Source organism: Pleurodeles waltl, chromosome 10, assembly GCF_031143425.1.
Source record: "Pleurodeles waltl isolate 20211129_DDA chromosome 10, aPleWal1.hap1.20221129, whole genome shotgun sequence".
NCBI classification, from domain to species: domain Eukaryota; kingdom Metazoa; phylum Chordata; class Amphibia; order Caudata; family Salamandridae; genus Pleurodeles; species Pleurodeles waltl.
The window spans coordinates 151,078,870-151,103,416 of record NC_090449.1 but is presented as its reverse complement, the minus strand read 5'-3'; the positions used below and the strand labels follow the sequence as shown (position 1 = coordinate 151,103,416).

General features: G+C 46.6%; 1 long non-coding RNA gene across 1 annotated transcript in view; it reads right to left on the bottom strand.

Annotated features, from left to right (window-relative positions):
* Nucleotides 1–1,736: 1,736 nt before the first annotated feature.
* Nucleotides 1,737–24,547, bottom strand: part of LOC138260729 (uncharacterized) — a 37,175-nt gene continuing 14,364 nt past the window's right edge. Inside the window, exon 4 of the long non-coding RNA XR_011198945.1 lies at nucleotides 1,737–3,216. This is a non-coding gene — a long non-coding RNA (uncharacterized lncRNA). The remainder of the gene's footprint in view (nucleotides 3,217–24,547) is intronic.

Sequence of the window (24,547 nt, the reverse complement as noted above, 5' to 3'; positions counted from 1 at the left end):
GCGCCGAATGTGCGTCATTTTTTGACGCAAATGCGGCGCAAACTCACAAAATTTGCAAGTTTGTGCCGCTTTTGCGTCAAAATATGACGCAAGTGCGGCGCTAAAAAAGGATAAATCAGGCCCCAAATATAAAAATATTTTTCTAAAGCGTATGTGCGTGAGTTGGTATTGGATTGTAGGAACGTGTTGTGGGGCTTTGGAAAGCCGGTTCTGAAAGTGTGAGGCTGTATGCTGTTATTTTTAGAGTCGCGGCCTGCATGTGTAAGATAGCACTTGGGGTTCCGAGAGCTCTGGTCAGGATCTCCTTTAAATGTGATTTTGTGAAGTGCTAGATACAGTCTTGAATTATCTTCGAAGTGCTTATGTAGTAGTGTGTTTATTTTGGGGGGCTCTGGACCAGAAGCAAGCCTGTAAGTCACACATACCAACCACGTGGCACATTAATTCACATCTCATAAAAAAGCGACCAGGTGAAAAGGCGCTAGAAACACTTTCCTGCAGCAGGTTTCCAGCTCATATGCGAATGCTTTGCACAGCGGGGCTCCACCTGACATCTCCAGGTGGCTCCAGATATGTAATTCTTGCTAGGGGGAAGGGGGGGGGACTGGTTAAGCAGCGTCTAAAGCCCCACTTCCCATGTCCCCGCCCCCTTGATATGGGTGAAAATATTCCTTCCCATAGTGGAGGGCCGCAGTGCCCATGACATGAGAAGTTAGAGTCTAAATGTATGCTACTTTGTAAGATTTCTTTCCCCTATCCATCCAGCAGGGTATACCAAGCCGGCGTCTGGGATTTCAGTGTGTCTGGCTGAAAAGGGATTCTGCCACGTTGTCTTTTATGAAATAAAGAGGACGTCTGGATAACCACTGGTGCCCGATGCAGGTGTGTAAGTATCCCGCAGAGGGGTCTCAGTCTTTAATAATCAGCCTGCGTGAGGGGAACAGAGTTTGTCTTTCGATACAACATCAACAGTTTAAGCAAAACAGTGCATCATTTCTATATAGCACTTATATAGCAGGAACCAGTCCCTACTGGCTTGGACATTAACAGTGCCTCTATTGTGGATCTCTGTTTACATTGTGAGTAAAAAAGAAATCCGAAAAATGATCTCAGTGACTACTGCCTCTGGCCCTGCAGCCTTTTAACAGGACACAATCCGGAAGTGAAAGTGTTTAGTTGTTGGTTTAGCTTGCACACAGAAACTAGCTTAGAAGAACCCCAAGGGCCTGACAAATGGCAATGCTCGTGGAATGCAGAGATGTTCTGGTGTTAGGCGGCCCTACACCAAATGCTCTCTCAGTAAACACTGGTGAGGTGCCACTGATGGGGGGCTCAGCCACCGGTAGATTTCTTATACAGTACTATTCAAAGTGTCTGAGTTTTTTGTATTGTAACCAGAGATCGAAATGTGCAGGATCTGTGGGGGAACGACAGCACATACTATTTTACACAAAAACAGTTCTACTACCTTTTTGCTAAAAATCACCAGTCACGAAGGGTTCATTTTTGCGACCTTTGAGATGACTCGCGTGAAAGGCGTAGGGAGCAGTGCTTAATTTGTGCTTGTTGTTTTCAGTGCAGAGCACCGGCACTTCTTTGTGAGGGCCGGCATTTATTTTATTGCCTCAAGCATTTACTGCAAGCAAAAGACACATATGGGAAAGACAGAGTAAGAGAAAAACGAAAAAGCGTCAAAATGAGAGAAAGCAGAAAGCAGAAAGCTGCAAGAGCGAGCTTAAGGAGCAGGGAGTGGCTGTAAATGGACTGAAGAGGCCCAAGATGGCTTCAGGATTTCACTGCCTCAGTATTCCGTGTTGGTACATTTAAGTTTTTATTTACAAATTAAGCATTGGTAGGGGGAGTGTTCTCCTGTGCTGTGGAGCCAGGAAGGAACAGAGAAAGAAAAAACAAGTATTCTCAGTGGGCTGCTGGCTACCTAAAAGTAATGTAAATGTGGCAATTGGTTAATCCACAAGAATAAAGGCTGTTTGGAGGCCAGTATACACTTTAATTGATGGAATCATTTGAGGCTTCATGGCCACAAAGATTTATTCTTTTTGAGAGGTAATGTAAAGGTGCCTCATATTATATGCAGTTGCCTGAAAGTGAAAGATCAACAACATAGTTACAGAATATTTTTTTCTTGTTAGTTAAGTCTTTGACCCTGTCCTCACACTCAGCGACCTAGGCCCCCTTGCACACAGGATCATATTTCCCATATGTTTTATTAATACTCTTTGACAACTGCTTGTAACCTTCCTATAATTTAAGCAAATCCGAAAGTGTTTCTACATGTGGGCTTTCACTTCCATGTCCACTTTTAAGTTGTTTCAAGATGAACAGGATCAGCAACTTCCATTCATTTTCAACTTGACCAAGAAAACAGCTCACAGGCCTGAAAATGGCCCATCTGTTTTCAGTGTCAGCTAGCTCTAGACAGGATAGCTTCCCAATTTGTAGGAGAAAACTACATTGGGGTCTAAAAGTTAAGAAAGCAAGAGACACCACAAACTATGAGTAGACCACTACTTAAGATATACACAAGACATTATTATATACAAATTACACTCACCCTTACTTTATGTTGCTGCTTGCAAAAACCATGAACTGCTTTGAAACTATGGGTTTAAGGCATGTGAAAACTGTTGTTTTAAAAATGTCTTCAGTTTTTGCTCTTTTTATGAGCCAGTTGTTTCTCCCTGTCAGCAATAATCTTCATCACTCTTAGTCTAGCACATCCTCGCCATTACCAACATGCGGAAATTAAGTTTACCCATAAGTAATCTGGTCATTACCTCTAAGTCTCTCTTCCCAGTCATTACTAACATGAGGTATACCAAAGCTACCAAGGCCTTTGACTTATCACATAGCAATCAAATATCAAACCAGGTGCATTTTATATTTGCTGACTAGAGGAAAAGAAATAGTAAGTTAATGAAACAACCATCACTCTATTGTTGATTGTAAAACCCCCACACCAAACACCTTCTAAGCAGTCTGCACATTACGAAGTCTATTATGTTTAATGTAGGTGTGATCTGAAGCCCAAGTGCCAGCTTTGCAGATTTCCTCCTATTAAAATCCTTGAATCTCTGCCCACGTTCCTGGCACAGATCTGGTAGAAAGGCCTTGCAAAATACCCAGCACCATCTCTTCCTGAGTTCTGTAGGCCAATCTTGTAGTGTCGTTCAATCTGTCTTCCTAAAGCTGCTGGATCTGTGATGATAAACACATGTTGCAGGTTTAACTGACATAATAACTGCTCTTCTCCTGGAGGAGGAGATGGAAACAGAACTGAAAGAATAACGTCTTCAGAGGAATGAAACTTAGAAGAAACTTTAGGATGAAAAGAAAAAATAGATCTCAAGATCATTCAGGCATCATTCAAAAACCTCTGAAACGGAGGACAATAAAGAAGTGAGAAAAGTTCACACAGCCTTCATGAAGTAATAGCTCACAGGAAACAAACCTTACAGGAATAACATTTAAGATGTATTGTCTCTAAAGGCTCAAACAAAATAGAGTGTAAAGCTTTAAACTCCAGAGGAAGAGCCCAAGGAGGTACAGCAGGTCAAGAAAACAGACTTGCAATATTGCACCTTCTTAACAATCTGGACACCAAAGGTTGAGCTTCACTCCTAGCAGCATCTGCTTCACAGAAAGATTTAATAGTGAACCATTGTGATTTTATAGTAGAGAACGACAATTGTTTATTATTACCATCTACCAAGAATTGAATGATGTCAGAAGCAGAACAAGAAATAGAAAATATATTGGGCCTGATTACGACCTTGGCGGAGGGGATTACTCCATCCCAAATGTGACAGATATCCCGTCCGCCATGTTACAAGTTCCATAGGATATAATGGAAATTGTAAGATGGCGGACAAGATATCCGTCACATTTGGGACAGACTAATCCCCTCTGCCAAAGGCGTGATCAGGCCTATTGTGTCTTGAACACCAGGGACCATATTTCTACTTTTTTTAGCGCGCATTTGCGTCATATTTTGATGCAAAAGTGGCGCAAACTTACAAAACACAATTATATTTTGTAAGTTTGCACCGCTTTTGCGTAAACAAAATTATGCAAATGCGGTGCTAAAATAATATAAATGTGGACCCAAGAGTTGAAAGTACCCTGTGCCTTTAATAATCTTTCCGAGTAGACGATACTTGAAAGAATGAGTTATTTCTTTCAAATGAGAAGGCAAACTTTTGCTGGCAAGAGTTCATCTCTCAACCTCTAGATTGATACAATAAGTTGCAGCCGATGTACATGGTTGAAGGTCTTCAGCGAAGACAGTGTTTGAGGAATAATCCAAGGAGTATGCAGAGCTATCTGCTTGACTATTAAAAACCAACCAAGATCTCCTTGCCCATTATGGCACCACCACAATAATATTTTCCCTCTATTGCTTGATTTTCACCAACAGCCTCTGGATCAGTGGAAAAGATGGGAAGGAAGACAACGTCTTCAGCCATTCCACATGTAATGTATCCACTCCACAGGCTTCTTTCTCTGGGGTCCTGGAACAAAATCTTTCCAGGAGAGCATTTGTACTGGACCCAAAGAGATCCAGAAATGAAGTGCCAAATCACATGTATATATGCCAAAATGTTGACCCTGACAGTCTCAGATCCTGAGAGGACACACACGCCCTGCTTAAATGATCTGCTTCGACATTATCCATCACCTTTATCTGAATTACCAATACAGACAGATGATGTTCCTCCGCCGTAGGGAACATGGAATGTTGTTCAATGATTTAGTAAGTGCTCCCCTGGTGGTTAATACAAGCCACAGCTGCAGAGTTGTCTGTCCTTATCAACATATTGGAGAGAAGCAGATGATTTTGAAGTGGAGTAGAGCTCTGAAAACTTTTGCCAAGACCTTCTTGTTTGTGTCAAGGTCCATTTTACCTGCACTGATAGGTTCTCCGGCATTACAACCCAACCTATCGAACTGGCACTAGCAGTTCCAACAGTTCCAGTTTCAGAGGCACTCTCTGTGGTAAAGTTTCAAAATGAATAACTACTGAAGTGTCTCCTCTATATCCCTTTAAACCCAAATCTTGTAGCCCGGGTTCTGAGATGACTAGGCCTAATACTTTTGAAGATGCCAAAGCAGTGGTTTGAGATGCAGTCTTGTCCACTGGGTAGTAAAAACACGTGCCACCACATGCCCTGGCCCGAACCTCCACATTCAAGGAATGCTGCTTGCTTTTTTTAGCCAGCTTCTTACTTGATTTTATAAACAAATTGCTTTTCCATTAGTGGGAGGACTTTCTCTATCTTGTTAATGATTCAGACCACATACCTCAGCGGATTCAACTGAGAAGGAGACCATGCTGATTTTGCATAACAATGGTCAGCTGTATTTCTTGTTCTAATTGTTGCTGGGATGGAGCCTATAAAAGTCAGTTGTCCAGAAACGGAAACACTGAAATACATTGAAGATGAATATGAAATCGGGTGCATCCATCTTTGTGAAGACACTCTGGGATGATTTCAACCCGAAGTGGAGGACTCTGAATTGCCAACGATAATTTTGAACATCCAACCTCAGGAACGTCTTATTGTATTCCACCACTGGGATGTGTAAAAACACACCCATCAAATCCAAAGCCCCCAGAAAGTGATTCTTTTGGATTAAAGGGATTATCCTTTGCAAAGTTTCCCTTTTAAGCAGAATCTTCTCTACTAGTTTATTCAAGGAGTTCAAGTCTAAGACCACCTGGAAACCTCTGTTCACCTTCGGCAGAAGGAGTACAATTGAGTCCACCCCTTTCTACAATTCCTTCTCTAACTCTGGAATTATTGCCTTCTTCAATAGGACTGACTGAATGCCTTCCTGCACGGTTTCCTGTTTGAATTGGGACTTGGGCCATGGTGAAGGTATGGTCCCTGAGTAATCTAATAGAGATGTGAAATCTGTACAATAACCTTGTCTCAAAATCTCTAACATCCATCTGCCTATCCCAAGGTCTCCAAGAAATGGTGGATCTTGCCACCAACCTCTAATGTGTGGATCCCACTTTCCAGATTTCTTGAATAGTTAGGAATGATGCTCCTTATTCTTTGAATCTTGTTTCTGCTGTCTTTGAAACTTGTGCTGAAACCCCTTTGACTGGATTTTGGAAACATTATCGAAATTCTGGTGTCTTCCGGGGGGTTGTCTGAATCATGACTTATTCCTGAAAAAATATGGACACGCTCACTGTTGCTTCTGAAGGAGTGAGAATGTTTCCTTTCTTTAAAGATCTTACATAATGTGCCCCCCCCCCCATCAATTCAGCTCCAAAAAGCATAACTCTTCCCAGCTGCTACCTCTATGGGGCATGCTAACCTATTTACAGTGCCCAGCTGATGGTGGGTAAGGTTAAGGTCAGCATTTCCTGTTTTGTTTCCTGTACTTAATAAGGGTACATTTCCTCGTGTTGGTAATGACTATGACGGGGACGCAGAGGTACTGCTAATGTGCACAGAACGTAAAACTGTAAACGATTATTATTTTGGGCCCAATATAAAAATTATATATTAGCAAGAACAGAATCAGGGATGGCACCTTCGATATGGCGGAAGAGCGTCGCCCCCCTGGCTGAGCCAGCAGCAGAAAAATAAAACCATAATCGTTTTATTTTTCTGCTGCTGGCTCAGCCAGCAGTGCTGGGACCAGTGGGGCTGAGGCACGGGAGTTAGGAGGGGGGATGAGGAGAGAGTGCACCTAAGTGAGCATGTCTGTTTGGTCGGCCATCTCACGCTGGCCAAACACACACACGCACTTAGGTTTCTCTGGGTTAGAGAAACTGCACAGACTCTAGGGTTGTGTCTGTGCGGCAGTCCAAGCCGCTCAGACCCATACTGGCTAGGTTTAGCATGAAAGCAGTGCCGGGATTGCTGGGGAACCTGTGCTGGTGTCCAAGTGAATGCTGGGAGACCACATTGATTGAGGGAACATGAGCGAGGCGGCAGGAGAAAGTTGTAAGGTAAGTTAATTTTTTTTTTCTCCTTCTGCCCCTTACCACCCCCCCCCCACCCCTTCCCAACACCCTCCCCCTTCAGATTTGCAGCGGCTGCCACTGGATGGAATTAGTTCCACAAATAATATGCCCAGGTTAAATGGTCTTTAGGCTGTGCAATCAAAATTACATGAATGCCCACTGTTTTATTGGAGTGAAAAGGCCATACTGTGCAGTTGGACATAATGAGAGTCCATCCCTCTTTACAAAGTTGTTAAATGCCATTGTCTACCCCTCTAATCTGTTTTGACAAGCATCTTTATGTTGGCACAAGTCGAAAATTACATTTGATGTGTATTATCGCTCTAGGTCCACTCTTTAAGGGCGGCTCTACAGATTTTGAGGATGGCCACTTACTAAATGATGCCTTCTTTCTCCAGCAGAAACAATAGATGATGGATGGTGCACCGGGTATGTCTAGATGTGGGTCCCAGGCTCCCTATGCCACTGGATTCGAGCTAGCCAGGCTGATGAAAGGTGATACCCTGAAACCTGTCCCAGGATGCTTGTTTCCGTCCAGGAGGACCTGGCCTGCAGGTCGGGCTGGTCTGTTCCCATGGGGAACAGGGTCAAGGCTGATTTGCATATGCCTGGGTCCAAACTGGGGTGGCTTAGTGAGCAAAATAATTGATGGATTAAACCCAGATCTGTGATGGGGGTGAATGTTTGATTGGTTCATTCCACCCATCATTTGTGTTTGTTTGCTTTTGTCGCCCTAAGTGCTCCGGTTATGTCCAGACGTGGGTCTGGGGATCACTATGCCACTGGATTCAAGCTAGCCTGGCTGATGAAGGATGATACCCTGAAACCGGTCCCAGGATGCTTGTTTCCGGTCCAGGGAGGACCTGGCCTGGCAGTTCGGGCTGGAGTGTTCCCATGAGGAATAGGGCAAGGCTGATTTGCATGTGGCTGGGTCCACACTGGGGTAGCATGGTAAGAAAAAGAATTGATGGATTAAACCCAGATCTGTGACTGGGGTAAATATTTGATTGGTTCCACCTTCCGTCCATCATTTGTCTTTGTTTGCTTTTTTTTCTCCAGCAGGACACTATTTTAGCAGAGCCAATGAAAATGTGAGACAGTCAGATCAGGTTAATGCATATTCATTAGAGAACAGAGTTCCAATCTAGTCTCTTACACTGAAGTCTGTATTCTAAGAAACAGCCAACTTAAAGTGACAAAGTGGGCCTGCGCTGCTTCAAACGGAGTGGAAGTCCAGCCCACGGGTATTATATATACACAACCAGTCTGGGGATAGCAGAGAACTGTGATATCTGGATAGAAAGGGCAGAAGGTAATTGACTGATAAAAGGAGGCAAATAAGAAGTAAGAAGTGGTAGGAGGAAAGGAAGGAAGGAATGATAAAAAAGGATAAAGGGAAAAAGTGAAGAGCATGGAGGGGTCGGGGAGATAGGGATAAAAGGAAAGACAAGAAGGACAGTGGAAGGAAGGAAGGAATGCAGCAGAGGAGGAGGGAAGAAAAAATGGGGGAGGGGAAAGAAGGGGGTGCGTATGAAAGAATGGGTGGAACAGTGCAGGAACATAGGAGGGAATCAAGAAGAGAGGGAAGAGAGGGAGGAGAAGGAGCAGATGAATTTAGGAAGAAGAAGATGGAAAGGAAGGGGTGGAAGCAAAGTGAAGAGTGGTGGTGAAGAGTGGAAGAAAAGGATGAAAGAAGAAGGAAGAATGTAACAAGGAAGGAGTGGGCAAATAAACCAGAAAGGGGGTGGGAATTCTGAGGTGAAGAAAAGAAGCAAGGGATGGTAGTGAGACGAAAAGAAAGGATGTTTAGGTGAAGAAAGGAATGGCATAAGCAAACAAGGGAGGGGCAGAGGAGAAATATTAATGGAAGAAGGAAATGACGAGGGAGGATGGATGGAACAAGAAGGAGTGAAGGCAGGAAGTGGGAAAAGTAGAGTGAATTAAAAAAAAAGAAAATTAAAAAGATCACGAGGAATGTAAACATAAAGAGAAAGGAGGGATACGAAGAGAAGGAAAAATAACTAGAAAAGCTGAGCACTGTGCCAGCTCGGAGCAGGGCAGCTAGGCCTTCAGACGAACTCCTCTGTGCTTGTCAGAGAGAAGCTTAATAAACCAAGTAAATTGGTTTGCAATGGGTGAAACCGGCTGACATGAGAACTGGGCTCTGGTCAGACTATTTTTACTCTGCTGTGCGCCTACGGCGATCACAGGGATACTGATAAAAACGGGATCAATCTTAAATGTGTCTGTCTCTATGGAACCGGCGGCTCATTTTTTTGGCTCAGCTCAATTAACCAATTAGTTGGATGTGTGAAGAGACTGCTAAAGGAGTTTCCCTCTGAAGCGTGAGCTCATGTACCCTAAATATCTCGGGGTAGCAAATCGGGACCATTCACTTGTCTCACCCCCCTGAAAATGTAAGTTGTGGACTCCCGGCTGGATTGCGGCCTGTGGAAGAGTGTGGCCAGGGCTGCGGTCCCAGCCACCACAAGCCAGTTCATTATTAGTGTGTATCCACTCTATCCATAGAGCGCCTAGACCAACCGGTATGAAAGCGCTTTACATTGCAACAATCTTAACATGTTGGGATTACGTGGAGATGCAGAGGAGTTTAACAGCTTTGCACGTAGAGCTATCGCATTCATACCACTTTGTAAAGTTTCTCTTAGCTTTACAGAGCTCAGTCTAGGAATTGTCTGAAGATGTGACTCTTGAGCTGCTCTCAGAAGCTAGAGAGCTCACTGTGTGATTGTGTGCAAATCTTGCGACTGTGATTAGGCCCATACTTATACTTTTTTATTGCCGCATTTGCGTCATTATATGACGCAAAAGCGGCGCAAACTTACAAAATACAATTGTATTTTGTAAGTTTGCGCCGCATTTGCGAGAAAAAGCGACGCAAATGCGGCACTAAAAAAAAGTATAAATATGGGCCTTGATGTCTACTGGCATTGGAGAGTGCTCTGCTACGACTTTATAAATATATAAATCCTTTCCAAATACAACTAGGAAGGTTAACAGGCAGCACTGTGCTCCTTAAATCATAACCTTGTACGAAATCTACATTTTTGGGACGGATCACCTGCAGCTTGAAGAATAATGCAAAAACAGCAGTTTCTCCTAAAGGTCCCGTTTGCAACATAAGATGCAAAAGGAGGGTCATTAATGTTAGAAATAAGTGATTGCTTCGAAGTGTGCTGTTCATTGATGGCTCTGAGGAGTACTGCACTGACGTAGCCCTTCGTTCGCCTCTGTGGGTACAATCTTCACATTCCACCAACAGAGCCCCTTCTTTAATCCAAAAGACTTCCTAAACTCCCGTTCTACTTTCCTCAACACCAGTGCACGTTCACTTCAGGGCTACCTCCCTAGCGCTCTCCACATTCCCAATAATTGATTCTTCCCATAACCTATCCTCCCTCACCAGGGCCTGCTTCATTAAAAGTATGTCAACATACCCAAAATAATGCAGACTCAGAGGTACAACGAATGCCCACCCCAAAAAGGGACATCTGTTAGGGAGTCACATTTGCAGCTGCTACTCTTAGCTTGGCTTTGGGCTCCCTCCACTTGCTAACTCTAGCCTCCGGTGTCATGAAGACAGCCACAGGAAACAAGTAATAAGGGATCTAAGCATCATGTATCAATTCTGTTGTTTCCAATCTGTGTCATTCCTTCACCCCTCCTCAGCGTACAGGGAGCTCTTGAGAGGCAATGGGTGGAATAACACATCAAGGAGCATATTTAGAAGAAAGTGACACATCAATCCTTCACTTTTCTTGCGTTGCCCTGCGCCACTCTAACTTATGAGCGTGGTATATACAATACAGTGCACCATGGCGCACGTTAGAACAATAGCATCAAAAATATTAACCCTATTGTGGCGATTTGCAGGATTATAGCCACAAATGATGGTGCTAATCCTGCAAAGTAAAGGGAGGCCCGTAGACTAATATGGGTGTGTCATTTTAACGCCTGCCTTAGACAGGCGTCATAAATGATACAAAAAATGGTGCAGTGAAATCTTGGAGATTTCACTGCTGCATTTTTTGGGCCTCCCAGTGCCGGAATGCCCCCCCATCCCTTGCAGACATTATGCGTGGCGCATGCATAATGTGGCGCAGGGGTTTACAAAGTGGATGGCTTGTCAGAAATGCCTACTGTAGGAGGCTGGCCTGGTTTGTAATGGGTACCAAGGGGTACTTACACTCTGCAACAGGTCCAGTTATCCCTTATTAGTGTAGAAGAGGTGTCTCTAGCAGCTTAGGCTGATAGAAGGTAGCTATAGCTGAGCAGCTTAGGCTGAACTAGGAGACATGCAAAGCTCCTACTATACCACTGGTGTCATATGCACAATATCATAAGAAAACACAATACACAGATATACTAAAAATAAAGGTACTTTATTTTTATGACAATATGCCAAAAGTATCTCAGTGAGTACCCTCAGTATGAGGATAGCAAATATACACAAGATATATGTACACAATACCAAAAATATGCAGTAATAGCAAAAGGAAGTAATGCAAGCAGTGTATAGTTACAATAGATTGGAATAGGAGCACATAGGTATAGGGGCAACACAAACCATATACTCCAAAAGTGGAATGCGAATAAAGTATGGACCCCAAACCTATGTGAGCTTGTAGAGGGTCGCTGGGACTGTAAGAAAACAGTGAGGGTTAGAAAAATAGCCCACCCCAAGACCCTGAAAAGTAGGTGTAAAGTGCACCTATATTCCCCAGAGAGCACAGAAGTTGTGATAGGGGAATTCTGCAAGAAAGAACAACACCAGCAATGCAACCAAAGTGGATTTCCGGACGAGAGTACCTGTGGAACAAGGGGACCAAGTCCAAGAGTCGCGACAAAGTCGAGATTGGGCAGATGCCCAGGAAATGCCAGCTGAGGATGCAAAGAAGCTGCCACCGGATGGTAGAAGCTGTGGATTCTGCTAGAACGAAGAGGACTAGGAACTTCCCCTTTGGAGGATGGATGTCCCACGTCGTGAAGAAGCTTGCAGAGGTGTTCCCACGCAGAAAGACCGCAAACAAGCCTTGATAGCTGCAAGGGTCGCGGTTAGGTTTTTTGGATGCTGCTGTGGCCCAGGAGGGACCAGGATGTCGCCAATTGCACGAGGAGACAGAGGGGGCGCCCAGCAAGACAAGGAACCCTCACAGAAGCAGGCAGCACCCGCAGAAGTGCCGGAACAGACACTACGAAGAAGAGTGAACCAGAGCTCACCCGAAGTCACAAAAGGAGATTCCATGACGCCGGAGGACAACTCAGGAGGTTGTGCACTGCAGGTTAGAGTGTCGGGGACCCAGGCTTGGCTGTGCACAAAGGAAATCCTGGAAGAGTGCACAGGAGCCGGAGCAGCTGCAAATCACGCGGTACCCAGCAATGCAGACTAGCTTGGGGAGGCAAGGACTTACCTCCACCAAACTTGGACTGAAGAGTCACTGGACTGTGGGAGTCACTTGGACATAGTTGCTGAGTTCCAGGGACCATGCTCGTCGTGCTGAGAGGGGACCCAGAGGACCGGTGATGCAGTCTTTTGTTGCCTGCGGTTGCAGGGGGAAGATTCCGTCGACCCACAGGAGATTTCTTCGGAGCTTCTAGTGCAGAGAGGAGGCAGACTACCCCCACAGCATGCACCACCAGGAAAACAGTCGAGAAGGCGGCAGGATCAACGATACAAGGTTGCAAGAGTCGTCTTTGCTACTTTGTTGCGGTTTTGCAGGCGTCCTGAGCAGTCAGCGGTCGATTCCTTGGCAGAAGGTGAAGAGAGAGATGCAGAGGAACTCTGATGAGCTCTTGCATTCGTTATCTAAAGAATTCCCCAAAGCAGAGACCCTAAATAGCCAGAAAAGGAGGTTTGGCTACCTAGGAAGGAGGATAGGCTAGCAACACAGGTAAGAGCCTATCAGGAGGAGTCTCTGACGTCACCTGCTGGCACTGGCCACTCAGAGCAGTCCAGTGTGCCAGCAGCACCTCTGTTTCCAAGATGGCAGAGGTCTGGAGCACACTGGAGGAGCTCTGGGCACCTCCCCTGGGAGGTGCAGGTCAGGGGAGTGGTCACTCCCCTTTCCTTTGTCCAGTTTCGTGCCAGAGCAGGGCTGGGGGATCCCTGAACCGGTGTAGACTGGCTTATGCAGAGATGGGCACCATCTGTGCCCATCAAAGCATTTCCAGAGGCTGGGGGAGGCTACTCCTCCCCAGCCCTGACACCTTTTTCCAAAGGGAGAGGGTGTAACACCCTCTCTCTGAGGAAGTCCTTTGTTCTGCCTTCCTGGGCCAAGCCTGGCTGGACCCCAGGAGGGCAAAAACCTGTCTGAGGGGTTGGCAGCAGCAGCAGCTGCAGTGAAACCCCGGGAAAGGTAGTTTGGCAGTACCCGGGTCTGTGCTAGAGACCCGGGGGATCATGGAATTGTCCCCCCAATGCCAATGGCATTGGGGTGACAATTCCATGATCTTAGACATGTTACATGGCCATGTTCGGAGTTACCATTGTGACGCTATACATAGGTAGTGACCTATGTATATTGTACGCGTGTAATGGTGTCCCTGCACTCACAAAGTCTGGGGAATTTGCCCTGAACGATGTGGGGACACCTTGGCTAGTGCCAGGGTGCCCACACACTAAGTAACTTAACACCCAACCTTTACCGGGTAAAGGTTAGACATATAGGTGACTTATAAGTTACTTACGTGCAGTGGTAAATGGCTGTGAAATAACATGGACGTTATTTCACTCAGGCTGCAGTGGCAGGCCTGTGTAAGAATTGTCAGAGCTCCCTATGGGTGGCAAAAGAAATGCTGCAGCCCGTAGGGATCTCCTGGAACCCCAATACCCTGGGTACCTCAGTACCATATACTAGGGAATTATAAGGGTGTTCCAGTATGCCAATGTGAATTGGTGAAATTGGTCACTAGCCTGTTAGTGACAATTTGGAAAGCAAAGAGAGAGCATAACCACTGAGGTTCTGGTTAGCAGAGCCTCAGTGAGACAGTTAGTCATCATACAGGGAACACATACAGGGCACACTTATGAGCACTGGGGCCCTGGCTGGCAGGGTCCCAGTCACACATATACTAAAACAACATATATACAGTGAAATATGGGGGTAACATGCCAGGCAAGATGGTACTTTCCTACACAACCCCCCCCCCCCCCAAACGAAGGACAATAAGACTAGCCATGACCTGATGAGTCTTCATTGTCTAAGTGGAAATATCTGGAGAGTCCATCTGCATTGGAGTGGGTACTCCCAGGTTCCACTGTATAGTCCATTCCCTGTAGAGATATGGACCACCTCAACAATTTAGGGTTTTCACCTTTCATTTGTTTTAGCCAAAGTAGAGGTTGGTGGTCTGTCTGAACAATGAAGTGAGTGCCAAACAGGTATGGCCTCAACTTCTTCAGTGCCCAGACCACAGCAAAGGCCTCCCTCTCTATGGCAGACCAACGCTTTTCTCTAGGGGTCAACCTCCTGCTGATAAAAGCAACAGGTTGATCCTGGCCCTCAGAATTGAGTTGTGATAAGACTGCCCCTACCCCTAATTCAGATGCATCAGTTTGAACAATGAAGTTCTTGGAGTAACATGGGCTTTTTAGGACAGGTGCAGTGCACATGGCCTGTTTCAGCTCCTCAAAAGCTTTCTGACAGCTAGCTGTCCACAATACCTTTTTAGGCATTTTCTTAGAAGTGAGGTCATTAAGAGCGGCTGCTATGGAGCCATAGTTCTTTATGAACCTCCTGTAATACCCAGTGAGGCCTAAGAAGGCTCTCACCTGGGTCTGAGTTGTAGGGGGAACCCAATCTATGATAGTTTGGATTTTCCCCTGAAGTGGTGCAATCTGTTCTCCACCTACAAGGTGTCCCAGATAAACCACTTTCCCCTGCCCTATCTGGCACTTTGAAGCCTTGATAGTGAGGCCTGCCTTTTGCAGGGCCACCAAAACTTTCCATAGGTGGACCAGGTGATCATTCCAGGTGGAGCTAAAGACAGCTATATCATCTAGATATGCTGCACTAAAAGCTTCCAACCCTTGCAGGGCTGTATTCACCAACCTCTGAAAAGTGGCAGGTGCATTTTTCAAACCAAAGGGCATTACTGTGAATTGGTAGTGCCCTCCAATAGTCGAAAATGCAGTTTTTGCTTTAGCATCCTCTGATAACTTGATCTGCCAATACCCTGCAGTCAAATCTAAGGTGCTTAGATACTTGGCAGATGCCAGTGTATCTATGAGCTCATCTGCCCTGGGTATAGGGTGAGCATCAGTTTTAGTTACCTGGTTGAGACCTGTGTAATCTACACAAAACCTAATTTCCCTTTTCCCATCTTTGGAATGAGGCTTTGGTACAAGTACCACAGGAGAGGCCCATGGACTTTCAGAGTGCTCAACCACTCCCAGTTCAAGCATTTTCTGAACCTCTTGTATTATGCAGTCCCTGACATGGTCAGGCTGCCTATAGATTTTACTTTTGACAGGCATGCTGTCTCCATTATCTATAGTGTGCTCACACCAAGAAGTGGTGCCTGGCACAGTAGAAAAGAGTTCAGAAAACTGACCCAGGAGATTTATGCAGTGGTCTTTCTGCTCTGCAGTAAGACAATCTGCTAAAACTACACTTTCCACTAGAGCATCTTGTTCCGTGGAAGAGAAGAGATCAGGGAGAGGGTCACTCTCTTCTTCCTGTCCTTCATCTGTTGCCATGAGCAGGGTGAGATCAGCCCTGTCATAGTAGGGTTTTAGGCGATTGACATGGAGCACCCTAAGGGGACTCCTGGCAGTGCCCAAGTCAACCAAGTAGGTGACTTCTCCCTTCTTTTCAACAATAATGTGGGGTCCACTCCATTTGTCTTGGAGTGCTCTTGGGGCCACAGGCTCCAAGACCCACACTTTCTGCCCTGGTTGGTACTGAACCAGAACAGCCTTCTGGTCATGCCATTGCTTTTGGAGCTCCTGGCTGGCCTGGAGGTTTTTACTGGCCTTTTTCATATACTCAGCCATTCTGGATCTTAGGCCAAGTACACAGTCCACTATGTCTTGCTTAGGAGCTTTTAAAGGTTGTTCCCAACCCTCCCTTACAAGTGTTAGAGGACCTCTTACTGGGTGCCCAAATAGGAGTTCAAAGGGTCTGAAGCCCACTCCTTTCTTGGGTACCTCCCTGTAAGCAAAAAGGAGGCAAGGTAACAGGACATCCCATCTCCTCCTGAGTTTTTCAGGGAGTCCCATTATCATTCCTTTGAGAGTTTTGTTAAACCTCTCAACCAGTCCATTTGTTTGTGGATGATAAGGTGTGGTGAATTTGTATGTTACACCACATTCCTTCCACATGGCCTTCAAGTATGCAGACATAAAGTTGCTACCCCTGTCTGATACCACCTCTTTTGGGAAACCCATCCTGGAAATGATTCCCAGGAGGGCTTTTGCCACTGCAGGAGCTGTAGTGGTCCTTAGAAGAATTGCTTCAGGATATCTTGTGGCATGGTCCACTACCACCAAGATAAACCCATTGCCTGAAGCAGTAGGAGGGTCAAGGGGGCCAACTATGTCAACCCCTACCCTTTCAAAGGGAACCCCAACAACAGGCAGTGGAATAAGGGGAGCCTTTGAGGTGCCACCAGTCTTGCCACTGGCTTGACAGGTGGCACAGGACTTACACAAATATTTTGTGTCCTCTGACATCCTAGGCCAATGAAACAGGGGGACAAGCCTTTCCCATGTTTTAATTTGCCCAAGATGTCCAGCCAAGGGAATATCGTGGGCTAGAGTTAGGAGGAACTCTCTGTATTGCAGGGGAATGACCAATCTCCTGGCTGCTCCAGGTTTAGGGTCCCTTGCCTCTGAATACAAGAGGTTGTCCTCCCAGTAAACTCTATGTGAGTCACTGACATCCCCATTTGCTGTTTGACAGCTTGCTGTCTTAGACCCTCTAATGTGGGACAGGTTTGCTGTGCCACACTCAGCTCCTCCCTGGCAGGCCCCCCTCCATCCAAAAGCTCAGCAGTGTCTGCTTCCAGCTCCTCTGGTGAAGGTTCTGCACAGGGGGGAAATTCTTCTTCCTCAGAAGTTGAATCATCTATAGAGGGAGGGATAGTAGGTAGGGATTTACCTTTACTAACCCTAGCTTTAGGGAGCACTTGGTCCATTGTTCCAGGATCCAAGTCACCCTGTTCTTTTTACTTTTTGGCCTGAGCCCTGGTTAAAGGAAAAATATGCCCAGGAATGCCCAGCATTGCTGCATGAGCCTCCAACTCCACTTCTGCCCAAGCTGATGTCTCTAAATCGTTCCCTAGTAGACAGTCTACAGGTAAATCTGAGGCAACCACAACTTTCTTTGGACCAGTAACCGCACCCCCCCCCCCCCCCCCCAGTTGAGATTTACAACAGCCATGGGGTGGCTAAGAGTGTTGCTATGAGCATCAGTCACTTGGTACTGGTGACCAAGTAGGTGTTGTTCAGGGTGGACCAGTTTCTCTATTACCATGGTAACACTGGCACCTGTGTCCCTGTAGCCCTGAAACTCAACACCATTTATTAGGGGAAGTTGCTTGTACTTATCCATATTAAGGGGACAAGCAACCAAGGTGGCCAAATCAATGGCACCTTCAGAGACTAACACAGCCTCTGTGGTCTCCTTAACAAGACCAACCCCAACTAAATTAACAAAAGTGAGCCCAGCTACTCCCTTGGATTGGCTATTAGTAGGTTTGCTCCCACCACCACGGCTATTACTAGGGGCACTAGGTGTAGCAGTAGGGGTTGTGGTAGTGGGAGGCTTGGTGCTTTTCTTTGGACAACTGGCATCAGTTGTCCAATGGCCTTTTACTTTACATAAATAGCACCATGGTTTCTTTACTTGATTAGAAGAGTATTTGGACCCACCACCCCCACCAGAGTGTTTTTGTGGGCCTGATGAAGACTCATTTTTAGATGTGTCCCCACCCTTGTCTGAAGACTTACCATCCTTCTTCTTGCCATCCTTGTCACCCCCTGTATGAACATTTCTGTTCACTTTTGTTCTGACCCATTTGTCTGCCTTCTTTCCCAATTCTTGGGAAGAGGTCAGATCGGAGTCCACTAGATATTGGTGTAACAAATCAGACACACAGTTATTCAGAATATGCTCTCTCAGGATCAGATTATACAGGCTTTCATAGTCAGAAACCTTACTGCCATGTAACCACCCATCCAAGGCCTTCACTGAATAGTCAACAAAGTCTACCCAGTCTTGTGAGGACTCTTTTCTGGTTTCTCTGAACTTAATCCTGTATTGTTCAGTGGTTAAGCCAAATCCATCCAAGAGTGCATTCTTCAAAACTGTAAAATTATTGGTATCACTTTCCTTCACAGTAAAGAGCCTATCCCTACCCTTTCCACTGAAAGATAGCCATAGGATAGCAGCCCACTGCCTTTGAGGGACCCCCTGTACAACACAGGCCCTTCCAAGTGCAGCAAACCACTTGTTAATGTCATCCCCCTCCTTGTAAGGGGGAACTATCTTATGCAGATTCATAGAATCATGCTCTTTCACAGGATTACTATCTGTAATACTGCTGCTGCCACCATGGGGTCCAAACCCCAACCTCTGTCTTTGTTTTTCTAAGTCTAAAGATTCCCTGTCTAGAGCCAGCTGTTGCTGTTTAAGCTTCAGCCTGGACTCTTCCACTCTCAATCTATTGAGCTCCCTTTCTAACATTCTGTCATCAGGGTGGGGGGTTGGGCATGCTTTGACACAGAAGAATGGTGTGAATAAACAGAGGAATACCTGTCCTTAACAGTTGGCACTCTAACAACCTGGCCTGCAGGAATGACATCCCTACTGTGATGAGAGCTCACATTAGTACCAGTTATGCTAGGTGGTCTGCTAAGGGGCAGGTTGGAAAGAATACCATCTAACATTCTTACTGGGGCTACCCCAGAATTAGAGTGTGAACCATCTGCTAACTTCTCACCTGATGTGGCACCTAAGGCCTTATCATTTTCAATGAGCATGTTAATCAACAATTCTCTAGAGGGATTCTTCCCTACCCCTAAACCTCTATCAATGCAGAGACTCCTTGCACCTTTCCAGCTAAGGTGGTCATAAGGAGAGCTGACCAGATCAAGAGTAGGACCTGTACCAGACATGATAGAAAAAGGTTTAAGGGACAGAAAAAGAAAGAAAAAGTTTCAGAACTTTTTAAGGAAACAGAAAAAACGTTTTCAACTTTTTAGAAACTTTTAGAAAGTTTTAGAGGTACTTTTCAGCACTTAGCAAATAGAGTAAGAGAAGAAAAGCAAGACTTTTTAGTTAGGTGTACATACACTGAACTTGTTTTGTATATTTTTCTCTTATGAAAAGTACAATATGACAAAGTGGTAAGTAGTTGCAAGTACTTATCCCACCGCTGCACAACCAATGTAGGAGGCTGGCTTGGTTTGTAGTGGGTACCAAGGGGTACTTACACTCTGCACCAGGTCCAGTTATCCCTTATTAGTGTAGAAGAGGTGTTTCTAGCAGCTTAGGCTGATAGAAGGTAGCTATAGCTGAGCAGCTTAGGCTGAACTAGAAGACATGCAAAGCTCCTACTATACCACTGGTGTCATATGCACAATATCATAAGAAAACACAATACACAGATATACTAAAAATAAAGGTACTTTATTTTTATGACAATATGCCAAAAGTATCTCAGTGAGTACCCTCAGTATGAGGATAGCAAATATACACAAGATATATGTACACAATACCAAAAATATGCAGTAATAGAAAAAGGAAGTAATGCAAGCAGTGTATAGTTACAATAGATTGCAATAGGAGCACATAGGTATAGGGGCAACACAAACCATATACTCCAAAAGTGGAATGCGAATAACGTATGGACCCCAAACCTATGTGAGCTTGTAGAGGGTCGCTGGGACTGTAAGAAAACAGTGAGGGTTAGAAAAATAGCCCACCCCAAGACCCTGAAAAGTAGGTGTAAAGTGCACCTATATTCCCCAGAGAGCACAGAAGTCGTGATAGGGGAATTCTGCAAGAAAGAACAACACCAGCAATGCAACCAAAGTTGATTTCCGGACGAGAGTACCTGTGGAACAAGGGGACCAAGTCCAAGAGTCGCAACAAAGTTGAGATTGGGCAGATGCCCAGGAAATGCCAGCTGAGGATGCAAAGAAGCTGCCACCGGATGGTAGAAGCTGTGGATTCTGCAAGAACGAAGAGGACTAGGAACTTCCCCTTTGGAGGATGGATGTCCCACGTCGTGAAGAAGCTTGCAGAGGTGCTCCCACGCAGAAAGACTGCAAACAAGCCTTGCTAGCTGCAAGGGTCGCGGTTAGGGTTTTTGGATGCTGCTGTGGCCCAGGAGGGACCAGGATGTCGCCAATTGCGTGAGGAGACAGAGGGGGCGCCCAGCAAGACAAGTAGCCCTCACAGAAGCAGGCAGCACCCGCAGAAGTGCCGGAACAGGCACTACGAAAAAGAGTGAACCGGAGCTCACCCGAAGTCACAAAAGGAGATCCCACGACGCCGGAGGACAACTCAGGAGGTTGTGCACTGCAGGTTAGAGTGTCGAGGACCCAGGCTTGGCTGTGCACAAAGGAAATCCTAGAAGAGTGCACAGGAACCGGAGCAGCTGCAAATCACGTGGTACCCAGCAATGCAGTCTAGCGTGGGGAGGCAAGGACTTACCTCCACCAAACTTGGACTGAAGAGTCACTGGACTGTGGGAGTCACTTGGACAGAGTTGCTGAGTTCCAGGGACCACGCTTGTTGTGCTGAGAGGGGACCCAGAGGACCAGTGATGCAGTCTTTTGTTGCCTGCGGTTGCAGGGGGAAGATTCCGTTGACCCACAGGAGATTTCTTCTGAGCTTCTAGTGCAGAGAGGAGGCAGACTACCCCCACAGCATGCACCACCAGGAAAACAGTCGAGAAGGCAGCAGGATCAGCGATACAAGGTTGCAGTAGTCGTCTTTGCTACTTTGTTGCGGTTTTGCAGGCGTCCTGAGCAGTCAGCGGTCGATTCCTTGGCAGAAGGTGAAGAGAGAGATGCAGAGGAACTCTGATGAGCTCTTGCATTTGTTATCTAAAGAATTCCCCAAAGCAGAGACCCTAAATAGCCAGAAAAGGAGGTTTGGCTACCTAGGAAGGAGGATAGGCTAGCAACACAGGTAAGAGCCTATCAGGAGGAGTCTCTGACGTCACCTGCTGGCACTGGCCACTCAGAGCAGTCCAGTGTGCCAGCAGCACCTCTGTTTCCAAGATGGCAGAGGTCTGGAGCACACTGGAGGAGCTCTGGGCACCTCCCCTGGGAGGTGCAGGTCAGGGGAGTGGTCACTCCCCTTTCCTTTGTCCAGTTTCGCGCCAGAGCAGGGCTGGGGGATCCCTGAACCGGTGTAGACTGGCTTATGCAGAGATGGGCACCATCTGTGCCCATCAAAGCATTTCCAGAGGCTGGGGGAGGCTACTCCTCCCCAGCCCTGACACCTTTTTCCAAAGGGAGAGGGTGTAACACCCTCTCTCTGAGGAAGTCCTTTGTTCTGCCTTCCTGGGCCAAGCCTGGCTGGACCCCAGGAGGGCAGAAACCTGTCTGAGGGGTTGGCAGCAGCAGCAGCTGCAGTGAAACCCCGGGAAAGGTAGTTTGGCAGTACCCGGGTCTGTGCTAGAGACTCGGGGGATCATGGAATTGTCTCCCCAATGCCAGAATGGCATGTGACAATTCCATGATTTTAGACATGTTACATGGCCATGTTCGGAGTTACCATTGTGACGCTATACATAGGTAGTGACCTACGTATAGTGCACGCGTGTAATGGTGTCCCCGCACTCACAAAGTCCGGGGAATTTGCCCTCAACGATGTGGGGACACCTTGGCTAGTGCCAGGGTGCCCACACACTAAGTAACTTAGCACCCAACCTTTACCAGGTAAAGGTTAGACATATAGGTGACTTATAAGTTACTTAAGTGCAGTGGTAAATGGCTGTGAAATAACGTGGACGTTATTTCACTCAGGCTGCAGTGGCAGGCCTGTGTAAGAATTGTCAGAGCTCCCTATGGGTGGCAAAAGAAATGCTGCAGCCCATAGGGATCTCCTGGAACCCCAATACCCTGGGTACCTCAGTACCATATACTAGGGAATTATAAGGGTGTTCCAGTATGCCAATGTGAATTGGTGAAATTGGTCACTAGCCTGTTAGTGACAATTTGGAAAGCAAAGAGAGAGCATAACCACTGAGGTTCTGGTTAGCAGAGCCTCAGTGAGACAGTTAGTCATCACAAAGGGAACACATACAGGGCACACTTATGAGCACTAGGGCCCTGGCTGGCAGGGTCCCAGTGACACATACACTAAAACAACATATATACAGTGAAATATGGGAGTAACATGCCAGGCAAGATGGTACTTTCCTACACCTACCCAATGCCACATTGGCGTAAAAGAAATTACCCTAATGTGGCGCAAGGAGGTGCAAGGGGGCTTGTAAATATGTCCTCAAGTGTTTGCAGTCATATGGTGTTATGCCATTTCTACTACTCGTGGCTCTATAGAGACCTGATGTGAATGCTTCCCCGCCATAGAACAGATGGGTGCAAGCCTTAAAACGCCGTGCACAGCAACCCCAACAGGAAACCCTGCAGAACATCAGTTACTGTCCTCTGTAAATCAGTTCTGAATCTCGTGTTGTCTCACTGATGATGAGTCAGCATATATTTTGCCAGGGAGCACGGAAAGACAGGGGGAAGGATGATCTATAATATAACATGCTTATGTTATTGAGAAGGTGCATAGAGAACTAGGAGATACAAAACCCTTATCGGATGTTTGCTCAAAAGCTTAAAAATCTAAATCTGGGGTGGGGGGGCATGGCCTGGCTGTAGACAAGATGGCCTCTTGAGCGCTTTGCTCCATGCACAGCCACGTGAAGGCGAAGGATCCTGGCCTCTACGCCCTACCGGGAGTTCTGTAAGAATGGGGGTGGCCTTGGGTGACCCGGGCCCTGAAATAAGCAGTGGAACCAATAGAGCAGCCCACTGGAGTCCCAGAGGAAGCAGAGACCAGCAACCAGGCTCTCGAGAGGCCCGGGCAAGATGTCGACCATCGCAGCCAAGTAGCGACACGGGTGTAGCCAAATTACTGCAGCCTGGGGAGAGAGGCCTGTGTAGGAGCACCTGGGGCAACTTCGCATACGGCAGCTCAGGTGCAGTGGTCAAGGAGCAGCAATAGAACAGGATGGTGAGGGTACCCCACACTGTCATGTCCACAGCTAGGTGAGGGGCAGAACAACAGAGAATTGCCATACTTCAGGACTGATGTGAGATCCGAGCTCCCAAAGATGAGACAGCGGACTCCCTCTCCCCTAGCAAAATGATGATATGCTGGGCCAGGGTCCTGTGAACAAGCGCTTGGGAACTGGAATCACACACGGCAACAATACGTGTGGCTATAAGAGACACAAAGGAGGCCCTAGAGCAGAAAATTGACAAGGTGGTCCTGGATCTCTGCTTTCTAACTGGCTGACTATAAGAAGTTGACAAGCAGAAGGCAGGTTAACCCGACTAGAACCTACGGTCACTGACAGCAACAAGTCAATACATGCACCGCAGAAAACATTGAGCATCTGCAGAAAAAGGAGGAAGACGTGGAAGGCTGCTCCAGGCACAACAATGTGCAAGTGGTCTGAGTCCAGGAGAACTCAGAGGGCCCAAGCATGAAACTTTTCCTGGAGAATTGGCTAATTTCAGAGGGACTTCAAGGCAAGGCCTCAAAGATGTTCATGGTAGAGAAAGTGCCGGGCAGGCTGCCACTGGCACCTCACAGTCCCATAGTGGCCTGGTTGCTCAACTTTCGGGACCAGGATCATATCCCCCAGGTAGCTCAAGGCCCACATTCCTTTGCAAATGGGGTGCCGGGCACCTCAGTTTACATCTACCCAGACTACAAGTGGCGGTGTAGCAGCAATGGACAACATTCCTGCAGGTGAAACGCCACCTCCAGTTGCTGCACTTGAAGTATGCCCTATTGTTCCCGGCAAAACTACAGATCAGTGTCAAAGGAGACACAGTTCTTCCAGACAGCTGTGGCAACGTGGCAGTAACTTGAAGCCCTCCCCGGCCTTTGTTGCATGAGGAGGTTGGGAGGAGGTTTGGGAGGCATAGGAGTTTTAAGGGAGCAATAATGAGTCAACATTTGCCTGTAAGAACACCAGGCAAAAGTGAATGGACAAGATGATGGCCACACCACACGACTCCCCCGGGAATAGCCATTAATATCCTTACCCGGAATATCAATGGCCTGGGGAGCAAGCTGAGCTGAGGAGCAATGTGAAAATACCTCTGGAGACAAAATCCCGATATAATGTTCCTGCAGGAAACGCACCTTGCAGGAAACAATTGCCCAGTACTGAACCACAGCAGATACTGTCTGCTAGTACACTCAGGGTTCTCCTCAGGCTCCAGGGAGGTGGCCATACTGGTGCAACGTTCCATTCCCTTACAGGTGTTCCACACTTGGGTGGACAACTTGAGTCGCCAGCAGCAGTGAGTGGGCAGTG